This window comes from Oncorhynchus keta, chromosome 32 (assembly GCF_023373465.1).
Source record: "Oncorhynchus keta strain PuntledgeMale-10-30-2019 chromosome 32, Oket_V2, whole genome shotgun sequence".
NCBI lineage: Eukaryota > Metazoa > Chordata > Actinopteri > Salmoniformes > Salmonidae > Oncorhynchus > Oncorhynchus keta.
In genome coordinates this window covers 31,259,898-31,273,978 of record NC_068452.1, presented here as the reverse complement: position 1 = coordinate 31,273,978, position 14,081 = coordinate 31,259,898, and the positions used below count along the sequence as shown (strand labels likewise).

General features: G+C 44.0%; 1 protein-coding gene across 4 annotated transcripts in view; it reads left to right on the top strand.

The window, feature by feature from the left end:
* Positions 1-14,081, top strand: part of LOC118371835 (RNA binding protein fox-1 homolog 3-like) — a 498,524-nt gene that overhangs the window by 104,264 nt on the left and 380,179 nt on the right. For all 4 annotated transcript variants that reach the window (XM_052491349.1, XM_052491350.1, XM_052491345.1 and 1 more), the window contains exon 3: positions 172-300. The gene's annotated coding sequence lies outside the window, so the exon portion shown is untranslated. The remainder of the gene's footprint in view (positions 1-171; positions 301-14,081) is intronic.

The window sequence follows — 14,081 nt, the reverse complement described above, 5'->3', positions numbered from 1 at the left end:
CCCCTGGCAAAGCAACATTACAAATGAAGTGGTATCAGGGAAACTACTGTAGCCCTGTGTGAGGAGGAGCCACAGTGTCAGAATGGTTCCACACAGACCTATAAATGGGATGTTTGATACAGTACATACTGTAGTGTTTCATAGCAGATGTTGCTGTCCTTTGTCTCGCAGACGCTGCTTCCCACAGAGTGATGCTGAGACTGGCTTAGGCTTGCAGCACCACTGAAGACTTACATGGCACTAGACAATGACTATTAGCCCCAAGACCAGCGAACAGTGATCTACTGACCTCTGAGACAGGTAAGACTGTTACAAATGTGAACATTTACCACCCTGTCTAGATAGCTGTTACATATACTACAGAACGAGGCTCATTTCACCAACATGTAGGATACTGGTTCCTTATCCTCATATGAATAAAGTTCTCTCAGATGTAAACCTTCATGTGGCAGAAAGTGATGTGGGCGCCGGACATGGGGGGGGCTAGTGGGTCTGGGCAGGTGTGAAGTAGTTGATGTTTGTATGATGATGTCGCTTGTATATGAATGTTATGTATTGTTAATAAAATATAAAAATAAAAATCAATTATAAAAAATAAGTAAATTGTATACTCTACCCAAAGACAATATTATCAGGAATGAGTCTTTCGCTGTGTCCTGTGTACTCAATGACAGTCTCACTCTCAGCATCAAATAGCAGAGTTACTTGTTTACTTCACTATGAATTACGAACGCATGTTTGATTTAACTCAAATCTATCACTGAACTGCCGTATACAATAGATCTCAATCAAATTAGTCCGTTTCTGCAGTTCAATCTTTTCACACTCACCTCAAAGCTAGTCATCATTTTCCTTTTCAAGGGAACTTCAAAGTGGTGTCAGAAGGAGACATGGCATGGGTTTGTGTTTGTTTTCTTCTTGCATAGAGAGTAGTTACTTTGGAAAGCGCAGGGCTGGCTCGGTGATGGAGCGTAGGATGATTCAGCAGGAATCCAACAGCCCATGTGACTGATTCACATTTGAACATAAGCTGAAATATGGCCACTCCAGGGAGTTGCGGGGAGAAATGGAAAAATAGCCTCAAATCTCTCCAGCAGCAAATCAAAAGTCTCTTTGTTTAAGTCCTGTTCTGTGTCACCTTCTCTATGGCTCACCGGTGTGTTGTGGTGTACATGGTGGTACTGATTGCTCTTATTCAAAATAAACACCATGACAAAGATGGGGAAGAGGAGTTTGAATGTGCCTCTCCTGAAGAGGAGGGCCTGAGAGGATTATATGGCTCAGTGGGCACCGTATTGTGTAGGGAGTGGATACAGCAGGTACCCATTTGAATCCCAGCCAAGAGACAGACACAATGTTGCAGGGGATAATGTTGCCTCCCAGCAATTAAACTCTGGAGGTTTGGAGTGGTTTAGGGGGAAGCATGTTAAATTAGCCCATTTTTCCTCCCTCTCAGCCATGTCTTACGCTTATCTTCTTTCTGACCGCTTTGTAGGAGAACCTGAGAACTGTACGGAGGAGTCGTTTGCTTTCAATTCTTTAGGTGCCAAATTGAATTCCCTCCATCATTCCTCTCTCTGTGTATCATTTGCATTGACATATCTAAGGCATGCACATTTTCAAGTACTAATTAAAGGCAGAGATTGCGCCCTTTATCCAAGTATCCTAGAAACACTGTGTGATCTGCTCCCGTCAGAACCACAGAACTTTCCCATACCCTTGGGTCTTTGTGTCCCTGGTTTCAGGTTGGTTGTTTACAGTACAGAGGGGTTGTGTTCCGTGCCCCCCTCCTTCCCCCAGTAGCGTTGGGCAGCGGGGTCTCAAAGCCTCGTCATCCAGGACAAATTGGTTGATAGCGGCTCATTTACTTGAAGCCGTCATGAATGGACTGTGCCGTGACTGTGTAAACAAGTGCAAAGACTCCCAAGGGCATTCCTGCATAAATAATGACTCCAGGAGATGTTTGCCATTTGTACCACTCACTGGCTGCAGACATGGGTCAGCTAGTCTCCTCTATTGGGAGGCTTCAGTAAACAACAGCCATTAACGACCCGACAAGTTTACCTGCCTGGTGTGTGGGAGCATCCTCATTGGCTGCTGGGCCTTCTTGGCTTCTCTCTCCATTCAGACTCTTCCTGTTCATAGCACTCATTTCCATCTCTCCTGGTGAACGGCAAGGTTTTATGTAGCTTTTGAAGGGATGTAACAGAGGGACTGTTAAGAGTGTGTTCAAGTCTTACATGCTGTGTTTACTTGAGCATCATCTTCACTGTGCTTCACTTCATCCAGTCAACTGTGTGTTCAGGAATCCACCCAGGTCTTAACACCAGCTGTAAACACTGACTACTCAGATTGTGGGGCATATCCAAAAGTCTTTATAGGTTTGAGCTCCAGGCGTGGGTTTGAGGGAGAATGGCTAGCATGAGCTCTGCAAGGGAAGGTGATGTGACAGCGGGAGAGGGAGGCAGCGTGAGCGGGAGAGAGAGAGAGGAGGAAATAAAGACAAAGAAACACCCACTCCTCATTAGCTTAAGCATCGTGTGTATCCATCATCCTGTAAAATAACATCTGAAAAAAGAGAAAGCCCACGTCTGCCGCGCGGCAACATGGGATGGAGATATAAAATGAATCTCTGCACTTAGGCGGTGCCATCTGTTCATCTGGGTGGAGAGCACGCCTTTATGCCAAACGTTCTTTCTCCCTCGCTCTCTCTCTCTCTCTCTGTCTCTTTCTACTCAACCGCAGAAACCATCTTTGCTCAGAAACCAGAGAGCTCAACAAAACGACATGCCTCAATGCCAACCCCGGGGCTATGTTTTTTCCTCTTGTTCTTAATTTCCCTGATAGTGTGCATATCTTTATCCAGTTTTTGATACAATATGCAAAAAACATAGTGACATAATACAATTTGAGCTCCATGTGAGAAATAGGATTATCTTGGGCGAGATTGTCAGCGACGTGTTACGGTAATCACTTTCTTCCAGGAGCCGAGAGACGTGACTCACTCGCAACTTGACCCGCTGTCATCATCTATTCCGTCTGACAGTATTTATGCAGTTTGCTTGATCTGGTTTTCCTTCAGGTGCTTTAAAAAAATGAATGGAGAGCCCAATAATATATATATAAATGTGGAATAATGAAAAATAAGTAATCCCCCTTGCAAATTGGAACAAGGAGTAAATCCTTGTCCACCTTGGGGCCCCAGCCAGCTACCCAGCTAGTCAGTCAGTTGGTCCATGTTGTGTTATTGCTCCAGACGTTGTTGATGGTCAACGAGGCGGAGCTGTGTGTTCTCTAGGTCTCCTCTCCACATCTAGTCAGACTCCCCAGTGTTCTAATTGATACAGGATGTGTTTCACAGGCCTCTGGAGGAAGGTCACAATGCATGACTTTGACACACTATGGATCCACACAGAACAGATGATTCACAAATAAGGCTCCTCTCTCACCCATAAAACTGTTACATATTTTTTTTCAATTCTCTCAAAAGTTAATGTACAGTCAGGAAAAAAGACAAAAAAATAAACGTAACAAATATTGAGCTATATTGTATGCTAAAACAATTGGGAAATTATTATTTTGTACTTATAAGATTGCTCAGAGAAAAGATTTTGTTTCACAAGTAATATTTATTTCTTAAGAAGATAGGGGTCAAAATGATTGGCACCCCTGTTTTAAATACCTTTCAATACTTCACCTTACGAGAATAACGGCACTGGGCCTTTTTATAAAATGTTTTATGACATTGGGGAACACATTAGGAGGGATCTTAGACCATTCCTCCATACAGAATTATTTCAGATCCTTGATATCCTTTGTCTGCGCTTAAGGACTGCCTTCTTCAATTCAAACCACAGGTTTTCAATGGGGTTCAAGTCCGGAGACTGAGAGGGCCATTGCAAAACCATTTGTGGATTTTGATGTGTGCTTGGGGTTATTGTCTTGCTGGAAGATCTACTTACGTCCCAAGTTTCAGCCTCCTAGTAGAGGCAACCAAGTTTTTGGCAAAAATGTCCTGGTACTGGGTGAAGTTCATGATGCTGTTGACCTTAACAAGGGCCCCAGGACCTGTAGAAAGATGGTAGGTATGGGGTTCTTTTCTGCTTATGCATTCTTATTTCGATGCCAAAACCACCACTGGAGTGCGCGGCCAAAGAGCTTGGTATGGAAATCTCCTGGTAATGATGTACTCCCAGTGGAAAGTTACAGACACTTTCTTCCCAAATTACTAAAGCCTATGTTACTTATCCTTACTTATACTTTCTAATTATGACTTTTCAATGTTAGGAAGTACATTTAAGTGGAAATGGACAAAGACACATATGCAATACCTGGGTGTACTGATACCATGCAATCTGGAGGAGCCATATACAATGAATTACTGTCCTTTAATAGATAGGCCTGAATCTGATGTTCAGAGATGGAGATCTCTCCCTATTTCTATGTTATGTAGGATCAACATAATCAAAATGAATATATTACCAATGCTGATATACTTATTCCAGTCCTTGTCAGTTTCAATTCCATCCAATTTTTTAAATAAAATTTCTGCTCTCCAACTTTATTTGGACAGGAAAGACCTCAAGAGTCAAATAGACTGTTTAACTTCTTGATGCACCCATCCCGTTAGCGGGATCATTTTTGTCAACATCCGCTGAATTGCAGAGTGCCAAATTCAAATTAAATTACTAAAAATACTTAATATTCATGAAATCACAAGTGCAATATAGCAAAACACAGTTTAGTTTGTTGTTAATCCACCTGGCGTGTTAGATTTCAAAAAAGCTTTTCAGCGAAAGCATACCAAGCGTTTATGTAAGGACATCTCTCTCAGCAGACAAAATATTACAAACAGCTAGGAGCCAAGTAGATCGGTCACAAAAGTCAGAAAAGCAATCAAATTAATCGTTTACCTTTGATGATCTTCAGATGTTTGCACTCACAATAAAAATAAAAATAAATTATAAAATGTTCAGAAATCAGGCTCGAGCGGTCACGACCGAGCAGACGAAAATTCCAAATAGTATCCGTAAAGTTCGTAGAAACATGTCAAACGTTTTTTATAATCAATCCTCAGGTTGTTTTTACATTATATAATCAATAATATTTCAACCGAACTGTAGCTTTTTCAATAGGAGAGAGAGAAAATGTCTACTCCAAGCTGTTGCGCATGCAAAACACTGCTGGCACCCAGCCATACAATGACGCGATGTGATCTTTCGCTCTCAGTTTTCAAAATAAAAGCCTGAAACTATGTCTAAACACTGTTCACAACATGTGGAAGCCATAGGAAAAGGAATCTGGTTGATATCCCTTTAAATGGAGCGAAGGCAGGCTATGGAACAGAGAGCTTTCAGGAAAAACAGCACTTCCGGGTTGGATTTTCCTCAGGTTTTCACCTGCAATATCAGTACTCACAGACAATATTTTGACAGTTTTGGAAACTTTAGAGTGGTTTCTATCCTTATCTGACAATTAAATGCATAATCTAGATTCTGGGCCTGAGAAATAGGCAGTTTCATTTGGGTACGTTTTTCATCCAAACATCAAAATACTGCCCCCTACAATAACAGGTTAACACGTATCCCAAAAAGCTGGAGGTCTTGGACTGCATCATATTAAAATGTATTACTGGGCTGCACAACTGCATTCACTTAAACAATGTACAACAGACAATCCTTGTCCATGGAGGAGTATAGAAGACATACATGTTATACCCTGTGATCTAAAATATATTCACTAGTTCAGGCCCAAGGCATTGAAGAATTCTCATTCGTATTTGGGAAAATCTACATAAATGAATGAGGTGGAAAGAAGCAATATTGCCAAGCACCCCTATTTGGGGTAACCTCACCTTACCTCCAACGTTTAATGACAAATTTAAGTCCGGGTTCCAAACTGGCATCAGGAATTTGGAGCATGTGTACTATGATGAATCTCTACTGATCCAAGGCCGATTTCTTATAGTTCTTACAATTCAGAAATCTTATTCAATCGCTTCAACAGAGTCTGGATGAACCAAAGGCATCGAGCATAGAAAAATACTGAAAGAAATTGAGGAGAACTGTTGGTCACAGATACGTGAAAATGTTCATACCTGCTCCTACAACCTTCTACTGTTATATAATTCATTAGGACTTATTACACTCCTGCCAGGATGCATGTAATGCACTCAGAAATGTCTGTTGGAGATGCAACAATCACAATGCTGTGATTATTTGGGGATAATATACTGTATGTGCTACCATTTCATTGTGTCTAAGAATTTATATCCATCCACCTCCACTATTATGTCTGTTGGGAAATGCAAATATTGGTGATCAATATCAGAGAAAGTTTTGTTATCTAGGTCTAAATGCTGCAATACATTGGAAAGCCTCATATTCACCCTTAATAACAAACTGGAGGACAGTTATCTATCTAGTTACTTCCCACTAGACGCTATATATTATAAAGTCAAACAAAGACCAGCCATATTTGACAGAGTTTGGAGGCCATATGTGGAAAATCTCTGAGAGTGTGGTGCTTGAATGGAGGTGACGGCTACTTGTCAAAAGTAGCCGTTTGCGTCCCAGTCAGGGCTGGGGGCTCTGGGGTTTCCAACTTGCTGGCTGGTTGTAGTTGTGCGCCTGTTGGTGGGTTGGGGTTTCCTGGTTCTGACTGGCGCATGGGCACAGCATTGTTTTGGAAGGAAGAGGGCTATTTTGTGTTTTTGTGTGCTATTGTGGGCAAGTGTGGACATGTTGTTGTGTACTATTGTGGGCAAGTGTGGGCATGTTGCTGTGTGTAATTGTGGGCGAGTGTGGGCATGTTGTTGTGTGTGATTGTGGGTGAGTGTGGGCATGTTGTTGTGTGTGATTGTGGGTGAGTGTAGGCATGTTGTTGTGTGTGATTGTGGGTGAGTGTGGGCATGTTGTTGTGTGTGATTGTGGGTGAGTGTGGGCATGTTGTTGTGTGTGATTGTGGGTGAGTGTAGGCATGTTGTTGTATGTGATTGTGGGTGAGTGTGGGCATGTTGTTGTGTGTGATTGTGGGTGAGTGTAAGCATGTTGTTGTGTGTGATTGTGGTTGAGTGTAGGCATGTTGTTGTGTGTGATTGTGGGTGAGTGTGGGCATGTTGTTGTGTGTGATTGTGGGTGAGTGTGGGCATGTTGTTGTGTGTGATTGTGGGTGAGTGTAGGCATGTTGTTGTGTGTGATTGTGGGTGAGTGTAGGCATGTTGTTGTGTGTGATTGTGGGTGAGTGTGGGCATGTTGTTGTGTTTGATTGTGGGTGAGTGTGAGCATGTTGTTGTGTGTGATTGTGGGTGAGTGTGGGCATGTTGTTGTGTGTGATTGTGGGTGAGTGTAGGCATGTCGTTGTGTGTGATTGTGGTTGAGTGTGGGCATGTTGTTGTGTGTGATTGTGGGTGAGTGTGGGCTTGTTGTTGTGTGTGATTGTCTGTGAGTGTGGGCATGTTGTTGTGTGTGATTGTGGGTGAGTGTGGGCATGTTGTTGTGTGTGATTGTGGGTGAGTGTGGGCATGTTGTTGTGTGGGATTGTGGGTGAGTGTGGGCTTGTTGTTGTGTGTGATTGTAGGTGAGTGTAGGCATGTTGTTGTGTGTGATTGTGGGTGAGTGTGGGCTTGTTGTTGTGTGTGATTGTGGGTGAGTGTAGGCATGTTGGTGTGTGTGATTGTGGGTGAGTGTGGGCATGTTGGTGTGTGTGATTGTGGGTGAGTGTGGGCTTGTTGTTGTGTGTGATTGTGGGTGAGTGTGGGCATGTTGGTGTGTGTGATTGTGGGTGAGTGTAGGCATGTTGTTGTGTGTGATTGTGGGTGAGTGTGGGCATGTTGTTGTGTGTGATTGTAGGTGAGTGTAGGCATGTTGTTGTGTGTGATTGTAGGTGAGTGTGGGCTTGTTGTTGTGTGTGATTGTAGGTGAGTGTGGGCATGTTGTTGTGTGTGATTGTGGGTGAGTGTGGGCATGTTGTTGTGTGTGATTGTGGGTGAGTGTAGGCATGTTGTTGTGTGTGATTGTGGGTGAGTGTGGGCTTGTTGTTGTGTGTGATTGTGGGTGAGTGTGGGCATGTTGTTGTGTGTGATTGTAGGTGAGTGTGGGCTTGTTGTTGTGTGTGATTGTAGGTGAGTGTGGGCATGTTGTTGTGTGTGATTGTGGGTGAGTGTGGGCATGTTGTTGTGTGTGATTGTGGGTGAGTGTAGGCATGTTGTTGTGTGTGATTGTAGGTGAGTGTGGGCTTGTTGTTGTGTGTGATTGTGGGTGAGTGTTGGCATGTTGTTGTGTGTGATTGTGGGTGAGTGTGGGCATGTTGTTGTGTGTGATTGTGGGTGAGTGTGGGCATGTTGTTGTGTGTGATTGTAGGTGAGTGTAGGCATGTTGTTGTGTGTGATTGTGGGTGAGTGTGGGCTTGTTGTTGTGTGTGATTGTGGGTGAGTGTGGGCTTGTTGTTGTGTGTGATTGTGGGTGAGTGTGGGCTTGTTGTTGTGTGTGATTGTGGGTGAGTGTAGGCATGTTGTTGTGTGTGATTGTGGGTGAGTGTGGGCATGTTGTTGTGTGTGATTGTGGGTGAGTGTAGGCATGTTGTTGTGTGTGATTGTGGGTGAGTGTGGGCTTGTTGTTGTGTGTGATTGTGGGTGAGTGTGGGCTTGTTGTTGTGTGTGATTGTGGGTGAGTGTGGGCTTGTTGTTGTGTGTGATTGTGGGTGAGTGTGGGCTTGTTGTTGTGTGTGATTGTGGGTGAGTGTGGGCTTGTTGTTGTGTGTGATTGTGGGTGAGTGTGGGCTTGTTGTTGTGTGTGATTGTGGGTGAGTGTGGGCTTGTTGTTGTGTGTGATTGTGGGTGAGTGTGGGCTTGTTGTTGTGTGTGATTGTGGGTGAGTGTGGGCTTGTTGTTGTGTGTGATTGTGGGTGAGTGTGGGCTTGTTGTTGTGTGTGATTGTGGGTGAGTGTGGGCTTGTTGTTGTGTGTGATTGTGGGTGAGTGTGGGCTTGTTATTGTGGGTGAGTGTGGGCTTGTTGTTGTGTGTGATTGTAGGTGAGTGTGGGCTTGTTGTTGTGTGTGATTGTAGGTGAGTGTAGGCTTGTTGTTGTGTGTGATTGTGGGTGAGTGTGGGCTTGTTGTTGTGTGTGATTGTGGGTGAGTGTGGGCTTGTTGTTGTGTGTGATTGTGGGTGAGTGTGGGCTTGTTGTTGTGTGTGATTGTGGGTGAGTGTGGGCTTGTTGTTGTGTGTGATTGTGGGTGAGTGTGGGCTTGTTGTTGTGTGTGATTGTGGGTGAGTCTGTGCTTGTTGTTGTGTGTGATTGTGGGTGAGTGTGGGCTTGTTGTTGTGTGTGATTGTGGGTGAGTGTGGGCTTGTTGTTGTGTGTGATTGTGGGTGAGTGTGGGCTTGTTATTGTGTGTGATTGTGGGTGAGTGTGGGCTTGTTGTTGTGTGTGATTGTGGGTGAGTGTGGGCTTGTTGTTGTGTGTGATTGTGGGTGAGTGTGGGCTTGTTGTTGTGTGTGATTGTGGGTGAGTGTGGGCTTGTTGTTGTGTGTGATTGTGGGTGAGTGTGGGCTTGTTGTTGTGTGTGATTGTGGGTGAGTGTGGGCTTGTTGTTGTGTGTGATTGTGGGTGAGTGTGGGCTTGTTGTTGTGTGTGATTGTGGGTGAGTGTGGGCTTGTTATTGTGGGTGAGTGTGGGCTTGTTGTTGTGTGTGATTGTAGGTGAGTGTGGGCTTGTTGTTGTGTGTGATTGTAGGTGAGTGTAGGCTTGTTGTTGTGTGTGATTGTGGGTGAGTGTGGGCTTGTTGTTGTGTGTGATTGTGGGTGAGTGTGGGCTTGTTGTTGTGTGTGATTGTGGGTGAGTGTGGGCTTGTTGTTGTGTGTGATTGTGGGTGAGTGTGGGCTTGTTGTTGTGTGTGATTGTGGGTGAGTGTGGGCTTGTTGTTGTGTGTGATTGTGGGTGAGTGTGGGCATGTTGTTGTGTGTGATTGTAGGTGAGTGTAGGCTTGTTGTTGTGTGTGATTGTGGGTGAGTGTGGGCTTGTTGTTGTGTGTGATTGTGGGTGAGTGTGGGCTTGTTGTTGTGTGTGATTGTGGGTGAGTGTGGGCTTGTTGTTGTGTGTGATTGTGGTGGATGTTTTGTTTTCTGTTGTATTGTTTCTGCTTTGGTATTTTGTTCATTAAAAATAAGCGCAGATGAAGGATATCAAGGATCTGGAAAGATTCTGTATGGAGAAATGGTCTAAGATCCCTCCCATTGTGTTTTCCAATCTCATAAAACATTTTAGAAAAGGCTCAGTGCCATTATATCCTCGCAAGGTGAGGTATTAAAAGTTATTAAAAACATGGGTGGCAAATTTCTCTACCCCTATCTTTTTAAGAGAAAAACATATTACAAAATCTCTTTCTCTGAGCAATTTTATTAGAATGAAATAATATAATTAGCCAATTCTTTTAGCATACAATATACCTCAGGATTTGTATTTTTTGCTCATCTAAATCAAGGGTGCCAGTCATTTTGGACCTGACTGTAGATACATCTATCATTTTTGGAGTAGTGCACACGTTTGGCAATCTGATCGTTTGGCCTCATTTGATCAAAAAGGCCAAACAGAACTTCAGGTGCAGCAATGATTAAAGGGAATCATATCACCCCGTACCCAAACTAAAGCACCTTCGGCCTCCCTGTGGTCAGTGGATTAACATGAGAGCGTGTTTGTCTGTGATCTGTGCCCAGGAATCTGGGAGGTGCATATTTTCCTCTCATCTTTGCCAAACGGTGACACATGGCTGGCCATGCATCATGTTTGAGTGCTTGGCTGGCTGACGTCTAGTCATCTCTCCACGGCCCTTCGGCCTGCTTTCCCAGGCCGTAAAGAGGACATCCATCAGGACAGGTGTAATTTGCCGTGCAGTCGCCGCTTCTTTGCCAATACAATTTGTTAACCAATTGTTAAATGCGTACGTGATTGAATGTCCACCGTACGACCCTTATGGATATGATCAAATGATTTGCTTCATGTTTCTCTCGCTTGTTTTCCAGAAATCAACTTGACACGCTATTTAACCCAGCTGTGATTTATATCGGAGGGCTTTTCATTTTGAAAATTTATTTTTTTAAAGGGATATGTAAACAAATTTTTGATCACATGAATCTTTGACCTGTTGTCAGTGGCTCAGCGGAATGAAGAGGATAGTGGTCTATGGAGCAATGTTTTGAGTCATATTTTACTGAAATAATGATGAATTTATGCAAGGAGAGACAAGATCCTCGTATTAATCTCCCAGTAGAACATGGTCTAGATGAAATGGTTACTGAGCTTTTAGCTCCCACAGTTACCTCAGCAATTTGTCAGTCTAACTGGTATACACTGGCGGGAAGTGACATGCCATTCTCCAATGGCCCACGCTAAATGTACTTCACGCTTCAAAGTATCTGTTGTTCACTGACATTGAGGTGACCCGGGAAATTCTATGTTATTAAATGCTTGGAGAAGTTTAAACCAATGACCGCAGTGTGTTTCCTCAACTCAACGAGCCCTTTTTATTCTTTACCAGTTGTTTGAGTAGCAACATTTTGTCTGGGCAGGTGTCAACAACATCACCAATAAGTGTCCTTTCCCAGACCATCTCTTTGTCCCAGACCACTTCTAAAGTCACTGCAGGGCTTGTGTATGCTGTTTTTCACCCTGACTACACTTAATGTCTCCATCTCTTTGTCCCAGACCACTTCTAAAGTCACTGCAGGGCTTGTGTATGCTGTTTGTCACCCTGACTACACTTAATGTCTCCATCTCTTTGTCCCAGACCACTTCTAAAGTCACTGCAGGGCTTGTGTATGCTGTTTTCACCCTGACTACACTTAATGTCTCCATCTCTTTGTCCCAGACCACTTCTAAAGTCACTGCAGGGCTTGTGTATGCTGTTTGTCACCCTGACTACACTTAATGTCTCCATCTCTTTGTCCCAGACCACTTCTAAAGTCACTGCAGGGCTTGTGTATGCTGTTTTTCACCCTGACTACACTTAATGTCTCCATCTCTTTGTCCCAGACCACTTCTAAAGTCACTGCAGGGCTTGTGTATGCTGTTTTTCACCCTGACTACACTTAATGTCTCCATCTCTTTGTCCCAGACCACTTCTAAAGTCACTGCAGGGCTTGTGTATGCTGTTTTTCACCCTGACTACACTTAATGTCTCCATCTCTTTGTCCCAGACCACTTCTAAAGTCACTGCAGGGCTTGTGTATGCTGTTTGTCACCCTGACTACACTTAATGTCTCCATCTCTTTGTCCCAGACCACTTCTAAAGTCACTGCAGGACTTGTGTATGCTGTTTGTCACCCTGACTACACTTAATGTCTCCATCTCTTTGTCCCAGACCACTTCTAAAGTCACTGCAGGGCTTGTGTATGCTGTTTTTCACCCTGACTACACTTAATGTCTCCATCTCTTTGTCCCAGACCACTTCTAAAGTCACTGCAGGGCTTGTGTATGCTGTTTTTCACCCTGACTACACTTAATGTCTCCATCTCTTTGTCCCAGACCATTTCTAAAGTCACTGCAGGGCTTGTGTATGCTGTTTGTCACCCTGACTACACTTAATGTCTCCATCTCTTTGTCCCAGACCACTTCTAAAGTCACTGCAGGGCTTGTGTATGCTGTTTGTCACCCTGACTACACTTAATGTCTCCATCTCTTTGTCCCAGACCACTTCTAAAGTCACTGCAGGGCTTGTGTATGCTGTTTTTTCACCCTGACTACACTTAATGTCTCCATCTCTTTGTCCCAGACCACTTCTAAAGTCACTGCAGGGCTTGTGTATGCTGTTTGTCACCCTGACTACACTTAATGTCTCCATCTCTTTGTCCCAGACCACTTCTAAAGTCACTGCAGGGCTTGTGTATGCTGTTTGTCACCCTGACTACACTTAATGTCTCCATCTCTTTGTCCCAGACCACTTCTAAAGTCACTGCAGGGCTTGTGTATGCTGTTTGTCACCCTGACTACACTTAATGTCTCCATCTCTTTGTCCCAGACCACTTCTAAAGTCACTGCAGGGCTTGTGTATGCTGTTTGTCACCCTGACTACACTTAATGTCTCCATCTCTTTGTCCCAGACCACTTCTAAAGTCACTGCAGGGCTTGTGTATGCTGTTTTTCACCCTGACTACACTTAATGTCTCCATCTCTTTGTCCCAGACCACTTCTAAAGTCACTGCAGGGCTTGTGTATGCTGTTTGTCACCCTGACTACACTTAATGTCTCCATCTCTTTGTCCCAGACCACTTCTAAAGTCACTGCAGGGCTTGTGTATGCTGTTTGTCACCCTGACTACACTTAATGTCTCCATCTCTTTGTCCCAGACCACTTCTAAAGTTACTGCAGGGCTTGTGTATGCTGTTTTTCACCCTGACTACACTTAATGTCTCCATCTCTTTGTCCCAGACCACTTCTAAAGTCACTGCAGGGCTTGTGTATGCTGTTTTTCACCCTGACTACACTTAATGTCTCCATCTCTTTGTCCCAGACCACTTCTAAAGTCACTGCAGGGCTTGTGTATGCTGTTTTTCACCCTGACTACACTTAATGTCTCCATCTCTTTGTCCCAGACCACTTCTAAAGTCACTGCAGGGCTTGTGTATGCTGTTTGTCACCCTGACTACACTTAATGTCTCCATCTCTTTGTCCCAGACCACTTCTAAAGTCACTGCAGGGCTTGTGTATGCTGTTTGTCACCCTGCCTACACTTAATGTCTCCATCTCTTTGTCCCAGACCTCTTCTAAAGTCACTGCAGGGCTTGTGTATGCTGTTTTTCACCCTGACTACACTTAATGTCTCCATCTCTTTGTCCCAGACCACTTCTAAAGTCACTGCAGGGCTTGTGTATGCTGTTTTTCACCCTGACTACACTTAATGTCTCCATCTCTTTGTCCCAGACCACTTCTAAAGTCACTGCAGGGCTTGTGTATGCTGTTTTTCACCCTGACTACACTTAATGTCTCCATCTCTTTGTCCCAGACCACTTCTAAAGTCACTGCAGGGCTTGTGTATGCTGTTTTTCACCCTGACTACACTTAATGTCTCCATCTCTTTGTCCCAGA